We start from the raw sequence: 16091 nt of genomic DNA, 5'->3' as shown, positions 1-16091 counted from the left end.
CCATAACTCTAATGTTCTGATTCAATCACCAAATGGCTAATTGCTTCCTTTTTGTACAGCAATGCAGAATAAAAGAGAATTTCATTAGGCTTCTTTAACAAGCTAAAAATAACCTGTTTATTATAATACAAATCTCACTCTTAAAAGCAAGTAGCAAACTGGTTAACATTTAGGATTTAATCTGCAATTAGAACTATATCCCCTTTTAATCCCACACCATACACACTCACACATCACCAACAACAATAAAGACTCTGCAAAGATAATATGTTTAAAAAACACAGAAGGAAAAAACGTTTAATTGACCAATGGTCTGAAAACCAAGGGATAGAATTTCACAGTCTATTGGGTTTCTTGTTGATAACCTGTAGAGAAGTTTTCTGGTAATTCTAGGGAATACACCCCGTCTCTTATCTTTCTCAAACCTTTACTTGGCTACTTTTCCAAAGTCACATGACTTTCTGCAATCAGCAAGTGGTTCACAGCCCACATGAAACTACTAACCTCATTCCCAAATAGCTACATGGGTTCTCTTCACAGTTTTGGTCAAAAACAATATTTTTAATCCAAACCAGTGTCTAAAGAGTTCAGTACCTTCTAATGCACCACATAGTATAAATATAAATATGTATTCCCAACAAATTTTACAGGCCTGAAAATACACTTGCAAGGGACTAAAATTCTATAGTTATTTTACAGTAGACTGGGGAGATAGTTGGGGAGTAAAGGACGCAATTTCATAAATTGCATAAGATACAAAACCTGAAAGTTATTGTGAACTATGAGAAGGTTAGTTATAAACTTCCACAAAATATCGAAATACTTGTGCAATGAATGAACAGGCGATAGTTGAAATTTAATGGACAAAGGTTCAAAGAGATATAATTAGTTAAATATAACAAGGAGAAGCAAAACAAAATAAAGGGTGCAATGCTAAAGGGACAGTAAGAACAGAGAAACTTAGGGAAATTTCTACATAAATCACTGCAAATTACGAAGTGGTTAAATGGCAAACATATAGTATCCTTGGCTTTATAAATAGAAGCATGGGAGTATTTTAATGAACTTGCAAGAGTAAGAAATGTGACATCTCAGATGACTTAATTGATAAAAGCTGCAATTTCACTTTCTCAATGGCAGTTCAAACTTAGAGATTGACTCAGCAGCATGTCTGTAGCAAGCTAGCTTTACATTATCTTCTCATTTCTGCTTAATAAATGTGCCTATGATGAATACTTGTAATTTTCAAATTTTGTAATTCTGTTCCTACCTTCATGATAATACAATACAATAAAGTGCTGGATATTTCATGAATAAGTAAGTTGAGGAAGATGTAAAAGAGATGTATTGTAGCTTTTGCTTTTCCTAAACTTCTTCAGCCTCAGTTGAAGGAGAAGAAGCTTATTATATGACCAATATCTGTTAAGGGACGAAGGTTCATTCTATCCTAAGGTTCAACAAAGTACAGCAACTGGTAGTAAGATTGATAAAATACATAAAAACATGACTCAATACAGGCACTGTGATGCATCAGGGAGGAGGGAAAGCCACCTAGATTCGTTGTTATACTTCCTAGGCTTGAGTTGTTTGGTTTGATCAGTATTCAGGGACAGGAGGTTTTGACAGCAAGTGAGGCAGTAAGAGGACACAGAGAGCATGAATGCAGGAACTCAGTCTTTCCAAATGTCCAACAGATGTAAAGTTCTTTAGGTTTATGTAGATGAGAATGAGGGCTGCAGGCTGCATGCTAAATTAACTAAATTAACTCTTGTGGTACAAGAGGGAGGATTTAGAGGGAATGTCAGCATAGTTTTGAGAAATAGAAATCATATTTGACAAATTTGCTGGGGTTCTTTGAGGATTTAGATTAGATTAGATTACTTACGTGTGGAAACAGGCCCTTCGGCCCAACAAGTCCACACCGCCCCACCGAAGCACAACCCACCCATACCCCTACATTTACCCTTTACCTAACACTACAGGCAATTTAGCGTGGCCAATTTACCTGACCTGCACATCTTTGGACTGTGGGAGGAAACCGGAGTACCCGGAGGAAACCCACGCCAACACTGGGAGAATGTGCAAACTCCACACAGTCAGTCGCCTGAGGTGGGAATTGAACCCAAGTCTCTGGGGCTGTGAGGCAGCAGTGCTAACCACCGTGCCGCTGTGCCGCCCACTAACAAGCAATTTTTAACAAGCAATGTTGATAAAGGAGAATATGTAGATTGGTACATGTGGATTTCCAGGAGGTATTTGATAAGGGTGCCACATTATAAGAGTGCACAAAATAGGCACTCATGGTATTTGCATGGACAAACAGCGTTAACACACAAACGACAGTCAGTCAGGATTAATGTGTCTTTATCAGGTTGGAAAGATGTAACAGGTGGAGTTCAGCAAGGATCATTTATTTACTATTGAGATTAATGGCTTGGAAGAGGGAATTGAGTATGATATATCCAAATTTGCTGATAATACAAAAATAGGTTGGAGGGTATGTTGAGATGGGGACATAAGGAATATGCAAGGGGATAAAGATTGGTTAGTGAGTGAGCAGAAACTTGGCAGATGAAGTTTAATATAGCAAAATGCAAGATCATGCACTTTACTGGGAAAAATCAAAAGGCTGGCTCATATTTAAGTGGAGAGAAAAAGTGCAGTGCAGAGGGACCTGGGTGTCCTTGTGCATGAAACACAAAAAGTTAGCATGCGGGTGCAGCATGTAATTAAGACAGCAAGTGGAATTTTAGTCTTTATTGCTGGAGGATAGATTTTAAAAATGGGGAAGTCTTTGTTACAATTGTACAGGCTGTTGTTGAGGCAGCTACTGGAGTACTGTGCACAATTTTACACAGTATTTAACAAAGGATATCATGCCATTTGAGGTAGTTTAAAGGAGATTCATCAGGTCAATTACTGGGATGAAGAGGTTAACTTATCAGGAGCAGCTAAACAGGTGAGATTTTAATTCTCTAGAATTTAGAAGAATGAGGGGTGATCTCATTGAAACATAGAAGAATCTGAGGAGACCTCAACAGGGTAAATATTGAGAAGATGTTTCCTCAAGTGAGGCAATCTTAAAGTAAGGGACAGAATAAGGGGATGTTCATTTAGAACTGAGATGCAAAGGAATTTTTTTCTCCCAGAGGATAGTGTATATCTAGAATTTTCTACCAGAGAGTTTTGGAAGCTAGATCACTGAAAGCATTTAAAGAAGAGAAAGATACATTTTTGAAATATTATTCAGATGAGGGCTGTGAGACGTTGAAACAAATGAGAAGTTGAGCACTGGGACAGATCAGCCCTGATCTTGTTCAAAGGCAGGGCAGACTTGAGGGCCTACTACTGTTCTAGTTTCCTATGTTCTTATGTTGTAAATGAAAGAGTAACATCGAGTACAAATAGGAAGGTATAAACATTGGAAGTGATAAACAGGAATAGAGAGTGCAAATCTAAGAGTGAAGCAACCAATAAGAATAGAATTTACATAAAGACTAAAAGATTAAATTAATATCATGTGGCATTCAAAACAAACAGATGAACTGACAGCATAATAGAAATGCATAAATATGATCTGGTAACCATTGCAGAGACATGGCTGCAGACTGACATGGACTGAGACTTAAATTTTGAAGGATACATTGCAATTCAGAATGAGAGGAAGCTAGAAAAGCTGGTAAATTTGTTAATTAATTAGACAATAGAGGGGCAAAATTTGCATTCAGGAAGCCAGTCAGCTGTATGTATTGTGTACATGCCTTAACTATAGCCACATAGTAGGATGGAGCATAATGGGATTAATAATGAAACTTTGTCAGAAAAGCATGGTGATAATTATAGGGATAATTATTAACTGTACATAGAATAAAAACATCAGATGGCAAAGGTAGCCTATATAAGTGGTTCATAGAATAATTTTGGGATAATGTCTTAGGACAGCATATTCTGGACCCAATCAAAGTGCAAGCCACACTTGACCTGATAATGTACAATGAGATAGAATTAATTATCCCACATCGAAGTCACCCCTAAGTAGCAGTGATATAACACGATTGAATTTTACATTCACTTTGAGGGAGAGGAGAGTGGGTCTGAGAGTCTTTCTTCTAAATTTAAGGAAGGGAGATTATAAGGGCATGAAAGCACAACAAGCTAATGTGCCTTAACAGATTATATTAAAGGATAGGTCAATAGAGATGCAGTGGCAGAACTATATAGGAATATTTCTAAAATCACAACAGTGACATTCCAATGTAAGAAAAATTCCAAGGACTGAGCCCACTGTCTATGGTTCACTAGAAGTGTTAGAGGTAGTGTCAACCTAAAAGAGAAAATATGTAATTGTGTAAAAACAGGTGGGAGGTAAGAGAATTGGTCAGAATAATAAAAAAAAACAAGAAAGACCAAAGATTAATAAAGAGGAAAAAGTTAGAGTCCACAAGCTGCTAGCCAGAACTATAAACAAAGGTTGTAAAGGTTTCTCTGAATGTTTAACAATGTGGGTGTGTGTTCTACAGAAAATGAGACTCAAGAATTAATAATGAACAATAAGGAAGTGGCAGATGTATTGAACAGGAATTATGCATTAGTCGACACTGTAGAGGATTAAAGTAATATCCCAAAAACAGAATTAAATCAAGAAATGGAAGTAAGGAATGAATTCTGGGGAATCACAATCAACAGAGAAGTGGTACTGAATAAATTGCTGGAGCTACAGGCTGACGTGTTCAAGTCCTAATGGACCATCATGGGCCTTGGGCATGGTGGCCAGGCACAAGTTCCCTTCACCATGCCACTACACTGGAACAAAAGTCGCCACTCCTCAGCTCCATCTAGCCACAACTCAGCAGTATGAGTCCTCGCTGGACCTCACCAATGCAGACTCCAGCGATGCTGCTGGCTACTGCACCGGCCCAAACATGACTCTGCCACCGCCATGACTCTGCTTCAGGCCTACCTCACCAATGCAGCTGCTGCTGATGCTGCTGGGTTTTGTATTGGGCTTAAACTCACCTCCACCGCCACCTGCATGAATCTACATTGGACACAGGCGCCATCAGTAAATCAAATTGGCCTCCACCACAGCAGCCATGAGTTGTCTGCCTCAACAATGCAGAAGCTACCAGGAACCCTGACGTCGCAAGAGTCCGCACTGCTGGAAACACTCACTGCTGCCGATGCTATTGCTGCGACTGAGCTCTTCACCAAGAGCTAAGTAAAATAAAATATTAAAAAAGGACAAAAGAGAGGAAAAAGAAGAAATATAAAGCAGACAAAACGAATGCGTCCTGGGCTCAGAGGCCCTACTCTACCTTGGTAGAAGTTGATTTGAGTTATTATTGTCACATGTACCAAGGTACAGTGAAACACATTGTTTCATGTGCTAACCAGAAGAATCATACTTTAAGTATATCAGGCTGATAGAACAGAATGCAGAATATAATGTTACAGCTACAGAGAAAGTGCAGAGAAAGGTCAGCTCTGATGTATGAGAGATCCATTCATAAGTCTGATGACACCTGGGAAGAAACTATTTTTAAATCTCTTGATATGTGTTTTCAAACTTTTGTGTCTACTGCCCAATGGAAGAGGGTGGAAGCTAGTGTAACCAGAGTGGGAGAGGTCTTTTATTATATTGGCTACTTTCCTGAGGCAGCAGTAAGTGTCGATGGAGTCAATAGAAGGGAATCTGATTTTCATGATGGACTGGGCTACGTTCGCAACTTTCTATAATTTCTTGCAGTATTGGGTAGAATAGTTGCCATACCAAGCTGTGATGCATCCATATAGGATACTCTGTATGGGGCAGATATAAAAATTGGTAAAAGTCATTGTGGACATTCTGAATTTCCTTAGCCTTCTGAGGAAGTAGAGGAGTTGGTTGCTTTCTTGACTGTAGCATTAATGTGAATGGACCAGGACAAATTCATAGAGATACTTACTCCATACTAAATGGCAGAGAAGGCTAAAGGGGCAGAATTGCCCCTTAATTTTTAAATTTCACTTAACTCAAGTGAAGCCCCATTATATCGGAGAATAGTAAATGTAATTCCTTTATTCAAAAAGGGAGAAAGAGACAGAAAGCAGAAAACTATAGGCCAATTAGCTTAACATCTATCTCAGAGAAAATGCTAGAAAATATTATTAAAGAAATTACAGTAGGATACTTAGATGTAGCATATGCTGTGGATAATGGGAAACCGTTGGATGTACTTAGATATTTAGAAGGCATTTGATAACGTGTCATATCAAATGTTATTGTGGAAAATAAAAGCTCACTGTGTAAGGCCTGGCATGGATAAAGATTCACTGGCTAAGAGGAAGCAGAGAGTAAGCATGAAAGGTCTTTTTATCAGATGGCAAAACATAATGAGTGGTGTGCCACAGGGATTAGTGCTGGGACCTCAACTGTTTAAAATTTACAAATCACTTAGTTGAAGGGATGGAAGGTACAGCTGCTAAATTTGCTGATAGCACAAAGATAGGTAGGAAATTAAATTGTGAATAAAACATAAGGAAGCTCCAAAAATATATTGATAGCCCAAGTGATCATGTAAAGATATGGCAGATGTAGTATATCGTAGGAAAATGTAAAATTGTCTATTTGGCAGGTAGAATAAAAATGAAGCAAATTACCGAAGTGGTTAGAATTATGCATCGGTTATACAGGGTACTGGTGAGATCACATCTGGAGTACTATGCACAGTATTGAAAACTTTATTTACGAAAGGAGATTGGAGGAAGTTCGGAGAAGGTCTACCAAGCTAAGATCTGGAAGGGGCAGTTTGTCACATGAGGTAAGGTTGGGCTGGGAGAGACGACCGATGGACCTGTCAAAAAACAGCCTGACGTACTTATGCTCACAGAATGGGGAGGCAGTGGCATAATGGTAATGTCACTATACTAGAAACCCAAGCCACTGTTCTATGGTGAAATTTGAATTCAAGTGAACAAAATCTGAAACAGACAGCTGGCCTAATGGCAATATGTAACTGTTGCTGATTGGTATAAAAATCCACCTGTTTCACTAATGCACTTTAGGGAAGAAAATCTGCTCTCCTTACCTGGTCTGGCCTACTTGTGACTTCAAACCCAACGTGACTCTTAATTATCCTTGGGAATTTAGGGCAATAAATGCTGGCCAGCCAGTGATGCCTTCATCCTAGGAATGAATATATCAAAAAAAACCTTATGGACAGTGTCCCATTGTCTTAGTTAAGTCACAATACTACAGATGTTTGAAATTTAGAATTAAAACAGAAAATTCTGGAGAAACTCAGCGGGTCTGGCAACATCAGTGGAGAGCGAAAGAATTAATATTCCAATTCCAACATTGCTTCTGAAGGAAGCATTTGATTAAGTGTCACATCAAAGGTTTCTACGGAAATTAAAAACTCTTTGTGTAAGAGGTAACATATTGACATGGTTTGAACATTAGCTAGCTTATAGGAAGAAGAGAGTAGGGCATAAATGGGTCATTGTTGAATTGGCAAGATCTAATGAGTCTATAACGAGTCTCTAATGAGTGGTGTACCATAAGGATTAATGCTTGGGTCTGACCTCTTTACAACTTAGTTGGATGAAGAGTCCAAAAGTATGGTTGCCAAATTTTCTGATCAGTAAAATTGAAAAGTAAGCTGTGAAGAGGACATAAGGAGGTTACAAATGAATATAGATAGTTTAGGTGAATGGGAAAAGATCTGTCAAATGCAGTCTAATGTGGGAAAATGTGAAATCATCCAATTTAGTTGGAAGAATAAATAAGACGCATATTGCCTAAATGGTAAGACATTGTAGAACTCAGAGAAATAGAGGAATCCAACACGACAAGTGGCAAGAATCCCAAAAGCATAGAATGCAGGCACAACAAGTAATTAAGAAAGAAAATGGAATGTTAACATTTCTTGTGAAGGGAGTTGAATACAAAGTATGGAGGTTTTGTTTCTATTATTCAAGGGACTGGTGAGAACTCATCTGGAGTATTGTCTACATTGTTGGTCTCCCGAATTAAAGAAGAACGTAAATACATTCGTGTAAGTTCAGAGGTTTACTAGATTAATATCTGGAATGGGTGTCTTGCCCTCATAAGGGCTGAAATAGGCATAAAGAGCAGTAGTGGAGTAATTCTAGGTTTATAACATGATAGGGAGATGGAACAGAAGCTGCGGAGATGTCCTCTGCCAATTTGGAGACCGGCTCCTCCTTGCTCCTTGACAGTGACAAAAGATTGTCTGAAATATCTAGCTCCCAATGTAGTCCATTTGAAGTCTTCATTTGAGTCCTGTCTAAAAGGACCCATCAGAAACCTATCCATCTGAGATGAGCTGGCTAACAATTCTTTTACCCTTGGCCTGACTACAGCCCAGTCCTTCTCAGCGACTCATCATACTACTATAACCTCCAAGGTAATTTTGTTTGAGGTTTAAATGACCAAATTCATCATCTGGGATAATAAAAGCAAAGCATTGCATATACTAGAAATCTGAAATGCTGATACTGAGATGAACCAAGATACTGCAAATCATGCTGATTGTGTGTAGAACTTCTTGTTTTTAATTCATCATCTGGTGTGTTTAGTGGGATTCCAGTGGGTACTTACGTGGCTGATAAGGCAGGTCTGTGCAAAGAAGGTTTTGCAATAAACATGATAGAATACTGCAGACAATTGAGTTTTCGATAAGTTTCTTGCTTGGAATTCTTGCTCCTTTCATTTTTCCTATCCCTTTGAAATGCATCTGCTTTTCAAGGAGGCAACATTGTTTTCACTTTGTTAAATTAGGTGCAGCCATTCTGAGTGACATTCTGCCGCAACTCAAATTCAATATCAAAACTCCTGACTGAAGCCTCCTGAGTGTCCTTTGACTGCCATGAGAATGGTACCCCAGAATCAAGCTCTCCATACAAAATTTATTCTTGTAAACAAATGTCAAACATTCTTGGCTACATGACCAGCCCAACTAAGTTGTTACTGTCTCAGTATAGTGTGTTGCTTGGCATGCCACCTCAATTGAATACTGTGTCTGGTATTTTGCCTTACTATTTGATCTTCAAATGCTTCTGAAGGTAGCACAAGTGAGCATAATTGAGTTTCTTTCAGTTCTTGGGTGCCCAAAAGCAGAAAATGTCAGAGAGAAAGCAGGGCAGAGAAAGGAAGGGAGAAGGTCCCTGGCATTCTGCTTATCATAATGGATAGTAGAAGGAAGATGATCTGGAATTTCAAAAGGAATGTAATCCTGGAATATCCTCATTTTCTCAATGTTCTGAGTGACACTGGATGGCACAGCCTTTATTGCAGCCTAGCTATCAGGAGCCATATCCTTACAGGATTGTGGAAAACCAGGATTTCTTTGCCCCAACCAGTTCTGCCCTGTCTCTTTATTATGTGACATTTTACCTTCCACAAGAGAGAGCAGAATGTACTTGTGTAGTGCTGTGTTTGGTGCTATGTCTTCTATAGCTAAATAGTTGAACGTGTGTGGAGACAGCTTGAGGTGTATATGAGACTGACAACATTACTTTAGCTGTGCAATGGTGTGGAAGCAGTTGTGGTGCATTGAGCAGCTTGAGACTATCATGGTGAGTAAATGACATCACGTGAAGATATTTTTACTGACCTTGATCAGCCACATGAGGTAATTAAGCTGCTTGTGGCAGTGCTGCCAATCTCAAATCTGGTGCTAGGAATCAAAAACCCTGGCCAGTTTCTTTCATTGTCTTCTGAGGGTGATTTTTGAGGGTCTCATGGTGCCCTCTGGAATCATAGTGTCACTCCTTTTACTGACCTTCATCACTAATGCCATTTATGCAGCATCCTTCATCCTGGAAATCTCCCTGCACTAATGTTTCAGTTTCCATGTTTTAAATTGAAACACTATTATTCAGTGCAGATTCCATTTAAGAGGGACAGATTGTCTATAAAAGCAGAAAGGTGGCAGGATCATGTGTTATTAGCACATTGTTCAACTTGCAGCAGCATACAGAAGAAGTCAGCAAGGTAGAAGACATTCAGCTCAATGCTGTAAGCATGGTAATAAGGTGGAAGAACCAAATTTACCAAATTTCCAATGGTACCAACATGGATAGGTTGAGAATCATTGCACCCATATGTGAAAAATAGGATAAGCCCATCTTTCTCCCAAGTTCCACTCCAAATGTTATGTGGAACAGCAACCAATAGATACAGGCCACACACTTAGCATGACGTCATCGATACTCTAAAGTTATCATTTCACCTGTTGCATTTTCAAATTTGTGCATACAGATCTGTGTTTGTTTTAGTTTTCTCTTTTTAGTTCCACAATCCAGCTTTGCTGATGGGAACCACAGTTGACTGAATCTTCAGAAATCTCGGATGCCCAAAAATGATGCAGCAATATTATTCTAAATTGAAAGTTTGCAAGCACACGATTCAGTTAGATGTGCTCCTTGCTGGAAACAAAATTTGCTCAATTTCTTCTTAGATATCATGAAAAGAAGTACTGGGGCATTGTTTGTGTTCAAAGTTGCTATGTTTAATTACTTCATGGATGTGACAATGTTTTTGAATCAGTTATCTCCTGAGCAAAATTGAGAAATCATTTCTGGCAGAGTTCTTCATGACTAAGTTTTTTATTTCTATTTTTATGCCCCTGTACAATGACCTATCATCCTAGGCTATGATTGTGTAGACTTGTGTTAAAAAAACATTGTTACTGTACTGTATTTCAGAATTTGTTAATGATCCTAATGGCATTTTTTTTTTGGCATAGCACAAAAATATTGTACCAAATCATTATTATGATTATTTACAAGTCCAGTCTCTAGGAAATATATTTTTATAATGTGGGTCAGTAATGACATGTGAAATTGCATGTAACTAAGAGAAAGCACAGAAATTAAGAGAGAAATCATAAAGAATAAAAGCAAAATAAAGAGTTAGTCGGCAGCATTTTCCTACAATGAAGTGAACATTCAGTTTGAGATACTGCAGTTTTAAATAGAATATCATTAAGTTGCACTGGAATTCACCTTACCTGTATTGTTGCCAATGACATTCATGACAAAAATCCTGCAACTTTGTAACTGGAATTCTGCCATGTGTAGAAATGATCTGGTTTATAGCAAGTGCTGTTTTTTTTGGTGAATAAGTACTTATTATTCAGTTTTAGTAATATTCCAGGTCACAATTTCAGTCACTCTTTTATTTTTAAAGATTTTTTGCCTTCAGCTATCCTGAATATTAGTCAATATCAATAGTAACTCACAAAATCCAGAAGCACCACTGACAGAATTGACATAGACTCAGAAGATTAAGTATGTCAACTGCATTCCTAAGTTAGAAGTTAATGGTGTTGGTACTCGGAAAATATAGGATTGATAACTTTTGTATTGTCTATCTCTAATCACTAAGCTTTTATTTTTGCCAGAAAAATAATTATTAATGCAGAATTAAACAAGCTCCCAAAATATAAAGTAAGGTTTCAAGAACTGGCAAAGAAAGAGTGCAGACAAGTGAAGTTGACAAAATCTGATTTTATTAGCTAGTTTTGATGGGAAAATATCTTGCCAAATGTATTAAAACATTTTTGTTTAATTTCAAAATGTAGTCAGAATACATTGTTAGACTGATTTAGATACCTTAAAAATTTAGATTTTATCTCTGAAAAAAAGTTACTATGTGCTTTCACATTAATTTAATGTAAATAGAAAAAAGGCAAAAGCACGTAACTTTTGGACTGACTGAGAGAATGTATTGCTTGGAGGGCTTTACTGAAACATAGTAGGAACAATCAGCACATATTAATTTAGTATTACCATTGGCATCCATTTTCTTCTATTCTAATACCTCTGGATATTCATTACCCTAACTATCATGCCAGGACCGGAGGATTTGAGTTAGAGAGGCTGGATAGGCTGGGATCTTTTCACTGGAACATAGGAGGTTGAGGGGGTGACTTTATAGAGGTTTATAAAATCATGAGGGTCATAGAGAAGGTGAATAGCAAAGGTCTTTTCCTTAAGGTAGGAAATTTCAAAACTAGAGGAGAAACTGAGAGGAGAAAGATTTAAAAAGGACCTGAGAGGCAACTTTTTCAGAGAGGGTAGTTTGTACGTGGAATGAACTGCCTCAGGAAGTGGTGGATACAGTTACATCATTTAAAAGAAATTTGGACAGATACATGAATAGGAAAGGTTTAGAGAGTTATGAGCCAAATGCAGGCAAATGGGATTCGTTTTTTTGGGAAGCTTGGTCAGCATGGACAAGTTGGACCAAAGGGTCTGTTTCCGTGATGTCTGACTCTATGACTCTATGACCAAAATAAATTGCACTTTATAAGACACAACAAATGCACCAGCATTGTTTTGAGCAATTACTTAGAGTAGTTTGACTTAAGCATCAATGTGAAGCAATTTCACTTTGCGCTAACATTATATCATTAGTAAATCCTAAATTCAGGTTCACGTTCCCAGAATGCAGAACTAGAGTGAGACTTTCTAAAGAAGAGTCCCTGTTTGCTTAATTCTGTCTGTAGGACTTGTCTGGATTCAAACTATCCACGTTTACCACAGATTTTTCACACCAAATCTGAAATTGTAGTGTAAATGCATCTTACTGCCATTTTAATGAAAATGCCCAGTAAAGCTGTTAATCAATTATACTTTAGTGTAACCAAAATAGTTATAATGCATTCCCAGAGTAGCTTAAGGGAGATCTCAAAAGTAACAGAGCTTTTTCTTTCTTTACAGTTAGACCTATAATAAATTTTGCAAAGATTTCATTGTTACATAACTGTGCAATATGGTAGGAGAAAGTGAGGACCGCAGATTCTGGAGATCAGAGTCGAGAGTGTGGTGTTCAAAAGGCGGAGCAGGTCAGGTAGCATCCGAGGAGCAGGAAAATCAACGGTTTGGGCAAAAGCCCTTCATCAGGAATGAGGCTTGTGGGCCAAGGGCCTGAGAGATAAATGGGACAGGGTTAGGTTGGAGAGAAGGTAGCTAAGAATGCGATAGGTAGATGAAGATGGTGGAGAAGGTGATAAGTCGGAGAGGAGGGTGGAGCGGATAGGTGGGAAAGACGATGGACAGGTCCAGAGGGCAGTGGTGAGTTGGAGGCTTGGGACTGGAATAATGTGGGGGGAGGGAAATGAGGAAACTGGTGAAATCCACACTAATCCAGTGTGGTTGCAGGATCCCAAGGTGGAAGATGAGGTGTTCTTCCTCCAGGCATTAAGCGGTAAGGGTTTGGCGATGGAAGAGACCCAGGGCCTGCATGTCCTTGGCAGAGTAGGAGGGGGAGTTGAAGTGTTTAGCCGTGGGGTGGTGGGGTTGGTAATATTGTGCAATATAGTACTCTGTACTTATTGTTTACAGGCAGCATCAGACTCAATGATGATACATTTAAAGAAATACCCTTTGTCTTGGAAACTTTACCTAATTAATCCCCTTTTCTTAATGGAGTTTTATGTGGTTTCATTTTGTTTGTTTATTTTATGCAGTCATTCAAAACCACACTAATCTCCATATTTAGGGCTATATGTGTTTTATGTTTAGCACAAACTCATTGCATATCCCTGCTCCCTGATATTTAAGCCTCACCGGGTCAGAGGGATTTAAATGTCCTTTTCTGCTAATCATTAAAAGCTAGAACACCTCCATGAAATTACTCAAGTAGTAGAATGTTGGTCATTATCTTAAGGGGGTTCACGTGCAAAGTGACAAAATAATGCCTTAGTTGGAAAAAGCTTTGGTCAGAGTCTATCTGGAATGCTACTTTCAGTTTTACGCACTGAATTTCAGGAAAGAAAGGTCTTAGAAGAAGTATCGCAAAACTTTTATAAAATGATACCAGAGCTTAAAAGTGCTTAACTTCTGAGATCAATATTGTATTCTTATTCACATCAGCAGCTCTTATATTTGGGAGACAGGTAATTCATCCCTCTTACATTCTCACCACTCAATGATGTGTACATGTTATTGTTGGAAAGAAGGGAGAAGATTTTGCAAAAACATGGTCAACAAGCATGAAGTTATCCCAACTTCATTCAGGAAAGAAGCATATGAGTTTGAGACTTTCATACAAACACATGGTTTTGTGGAATGATTTTACATCTTTTGTCCAGCCTAGATCATATTACATTGTAATGAGCAATGTTTAAGTCCTGTGAATAAATAGACAACATATACAAACTGCATATCACCAGCCACCCGTCACACACATGCCGGACAAAAGGAAACATCTATGAACAATGATACGCATTCATCCACAATGACAGTATCCCTTAAAGTTACATCACTAAATTATAATAGCTATATAAACACTAGATCTGGTCGTGTCTTATGTCCACTAATGTGCTATCTGAATGTCCAGATTTTCCAATAGCTTGACAATCATTAATCAATGGGAACTGTGCTTGAGGTGTCTGTGGAATCCCCACCGTACCTGATTTTTAACAGAGATGAAGAGGAATTTCTTTTTTCCCTTCAGTGTTGGTGAATTACCACAGAAAATTGCTGAGGCTGGGTCCTTAAGTATATTCAAGGCTAATTATTAAGGGCATCAAAAGTTGTGAGGATGAGGCAGGAAAGTACACTTGAGAGTTTTCAGATCAGCCATGATATCATTGAATGGCAGAGCCAGACTCAATGGACTAATGGCCTACTTCTGCTCCACCATGTTATGATCTTTTCGTCTTATGACCTTGAGAGAATTGTCCAGGAAATTGAAGATTCGACTGCACAATTTCTCAGTAATTGGAATCCTCTGAAAGTTTTCATTTAAATTGGAGAATTTGGAGAGTTCCAATAAAATTTAGTAAATAGTTACTCAGGAAAAGGTAGACTGTTAAATTCATAGTCTAATTCCTAATGCAATTGATCTTGTACTACCTCACGTACCACTAACTACAATTACCTCATACCACTTATACCACAGATGCTGACACAATATGCCACGTAACTCAATGATGCCTTCCCCTACTCACATATGACCCCTGTTCCCCCCTCTGGACACAACCACTTTATCTACTGCCAGACCTGATATCCCTCCTGCCTGGACTGAACACCTACCCTCCCTGACAGATCATATTTCTTTTATCCAACTATTCACTCCAAACTACCCTAACCACCTCACCTGGCCCTCTTTCTGCCTTGCACCATGGTACCCTTCCTACTTGGCACCCTACCCAGCTGGCACCTTACCCACCTAGCATCATACTTACCCCTGATACCCTACCACTACTCATCTGGCATCTTACCTCCTCCCCAGCTGGCACAATACTTACCTGGCACCTTACCCTTCTGATACTCTACCTGCCAAGGTACCAACATGACATTTACCTCATCTACTTCCATTTTATATCAGCTGTCAAAGTAGCTTTCTGGAACTTTAAATATCAGAATATGACAGTTGACTGCTGTGAAAAAGGGGCATAGATTCACTCGCCCTAATAGTTCTGCACCATGAAAGTACTGTCAGAATGGATGTATGAGGCCGCAGTTCTGAAGGAGCCCTGATTGGGATTGCATCTCAGAAAAGTGGAGCTCCCTCCTTACATAGATAAGAAGAGGCAGAGTGACAATCTGCATGAGGTGTATTGTCATCATTAATAAATGTGTTTCATTTGTCAGAGATTTGTGGTTGTTGTTTGGCATGGTATGTTCAGTGTCTGAGTCATCATTCCGTCTGATAGGTATTTGATGATATGCAGCTCATATATGTCGTTTATTTTTATTTATGCATCCCTGTGCATGTTTGTTGGAGAAAGAGTTCTCACACTTTAAATGTAAAAGGTAGATGTTGTATTATGGTATAGATTCCAAATTATACAGGCCCACATTTTTCAGACCGTTACCATGACATTACTACCTGTAATGTTCCAGTATGACGGTATTTGCCTCACCTGCAGTCACTCTTTTGTGTCATGAAGTTCATATAGCATGTTCAGTCCAAGAGCTATGTGTATATAGTATGCAGTAACATCAGTAAGCACACTCTGTGTAAGTCTACAATATTAACTATATGGATAGTTATTGTTGGTAATGAACTTAAGGACACCTGTTTCAACAAGAACCTAATTTTCATGTGTATATGTTATGCAGATTAGCATATA

At 38.5% G+C, this 16091-nt stretch overlaps 1 protein-coding gene across 2 annotated transcripts in view; it reads left to right on the top strand.

Moving 5' to 3' along the window:
• Nucleotides 1-16091, top strand: part of odad2 (outer dynein arm docking complex subunit 2) — a 390232-nt gene that overhangs the window by 319654 nt on the left and 54487 nt on the right. The window lies entirely within an intron of this gene.

Source organism: Chiloscyllium punctatum, chromosome 8 (assembly GCF_047496795.1).
Source record: "Chiloscyllium punctatum isolate Juve2018m chromosome 8, sChiPun1.3, whole genome shotgun sequence".
Classification (NCBI taxonomy): Eukaryota; Metazoa; Chordata; class Chondrichthyes; order Orectolobiformes; family Hemiscylliidae; genus Chiloscyllium; species Chiloscyllium punctatum.
This window is presented reverse-complemented; position numbering and strand designations above follow the sequence as displayed.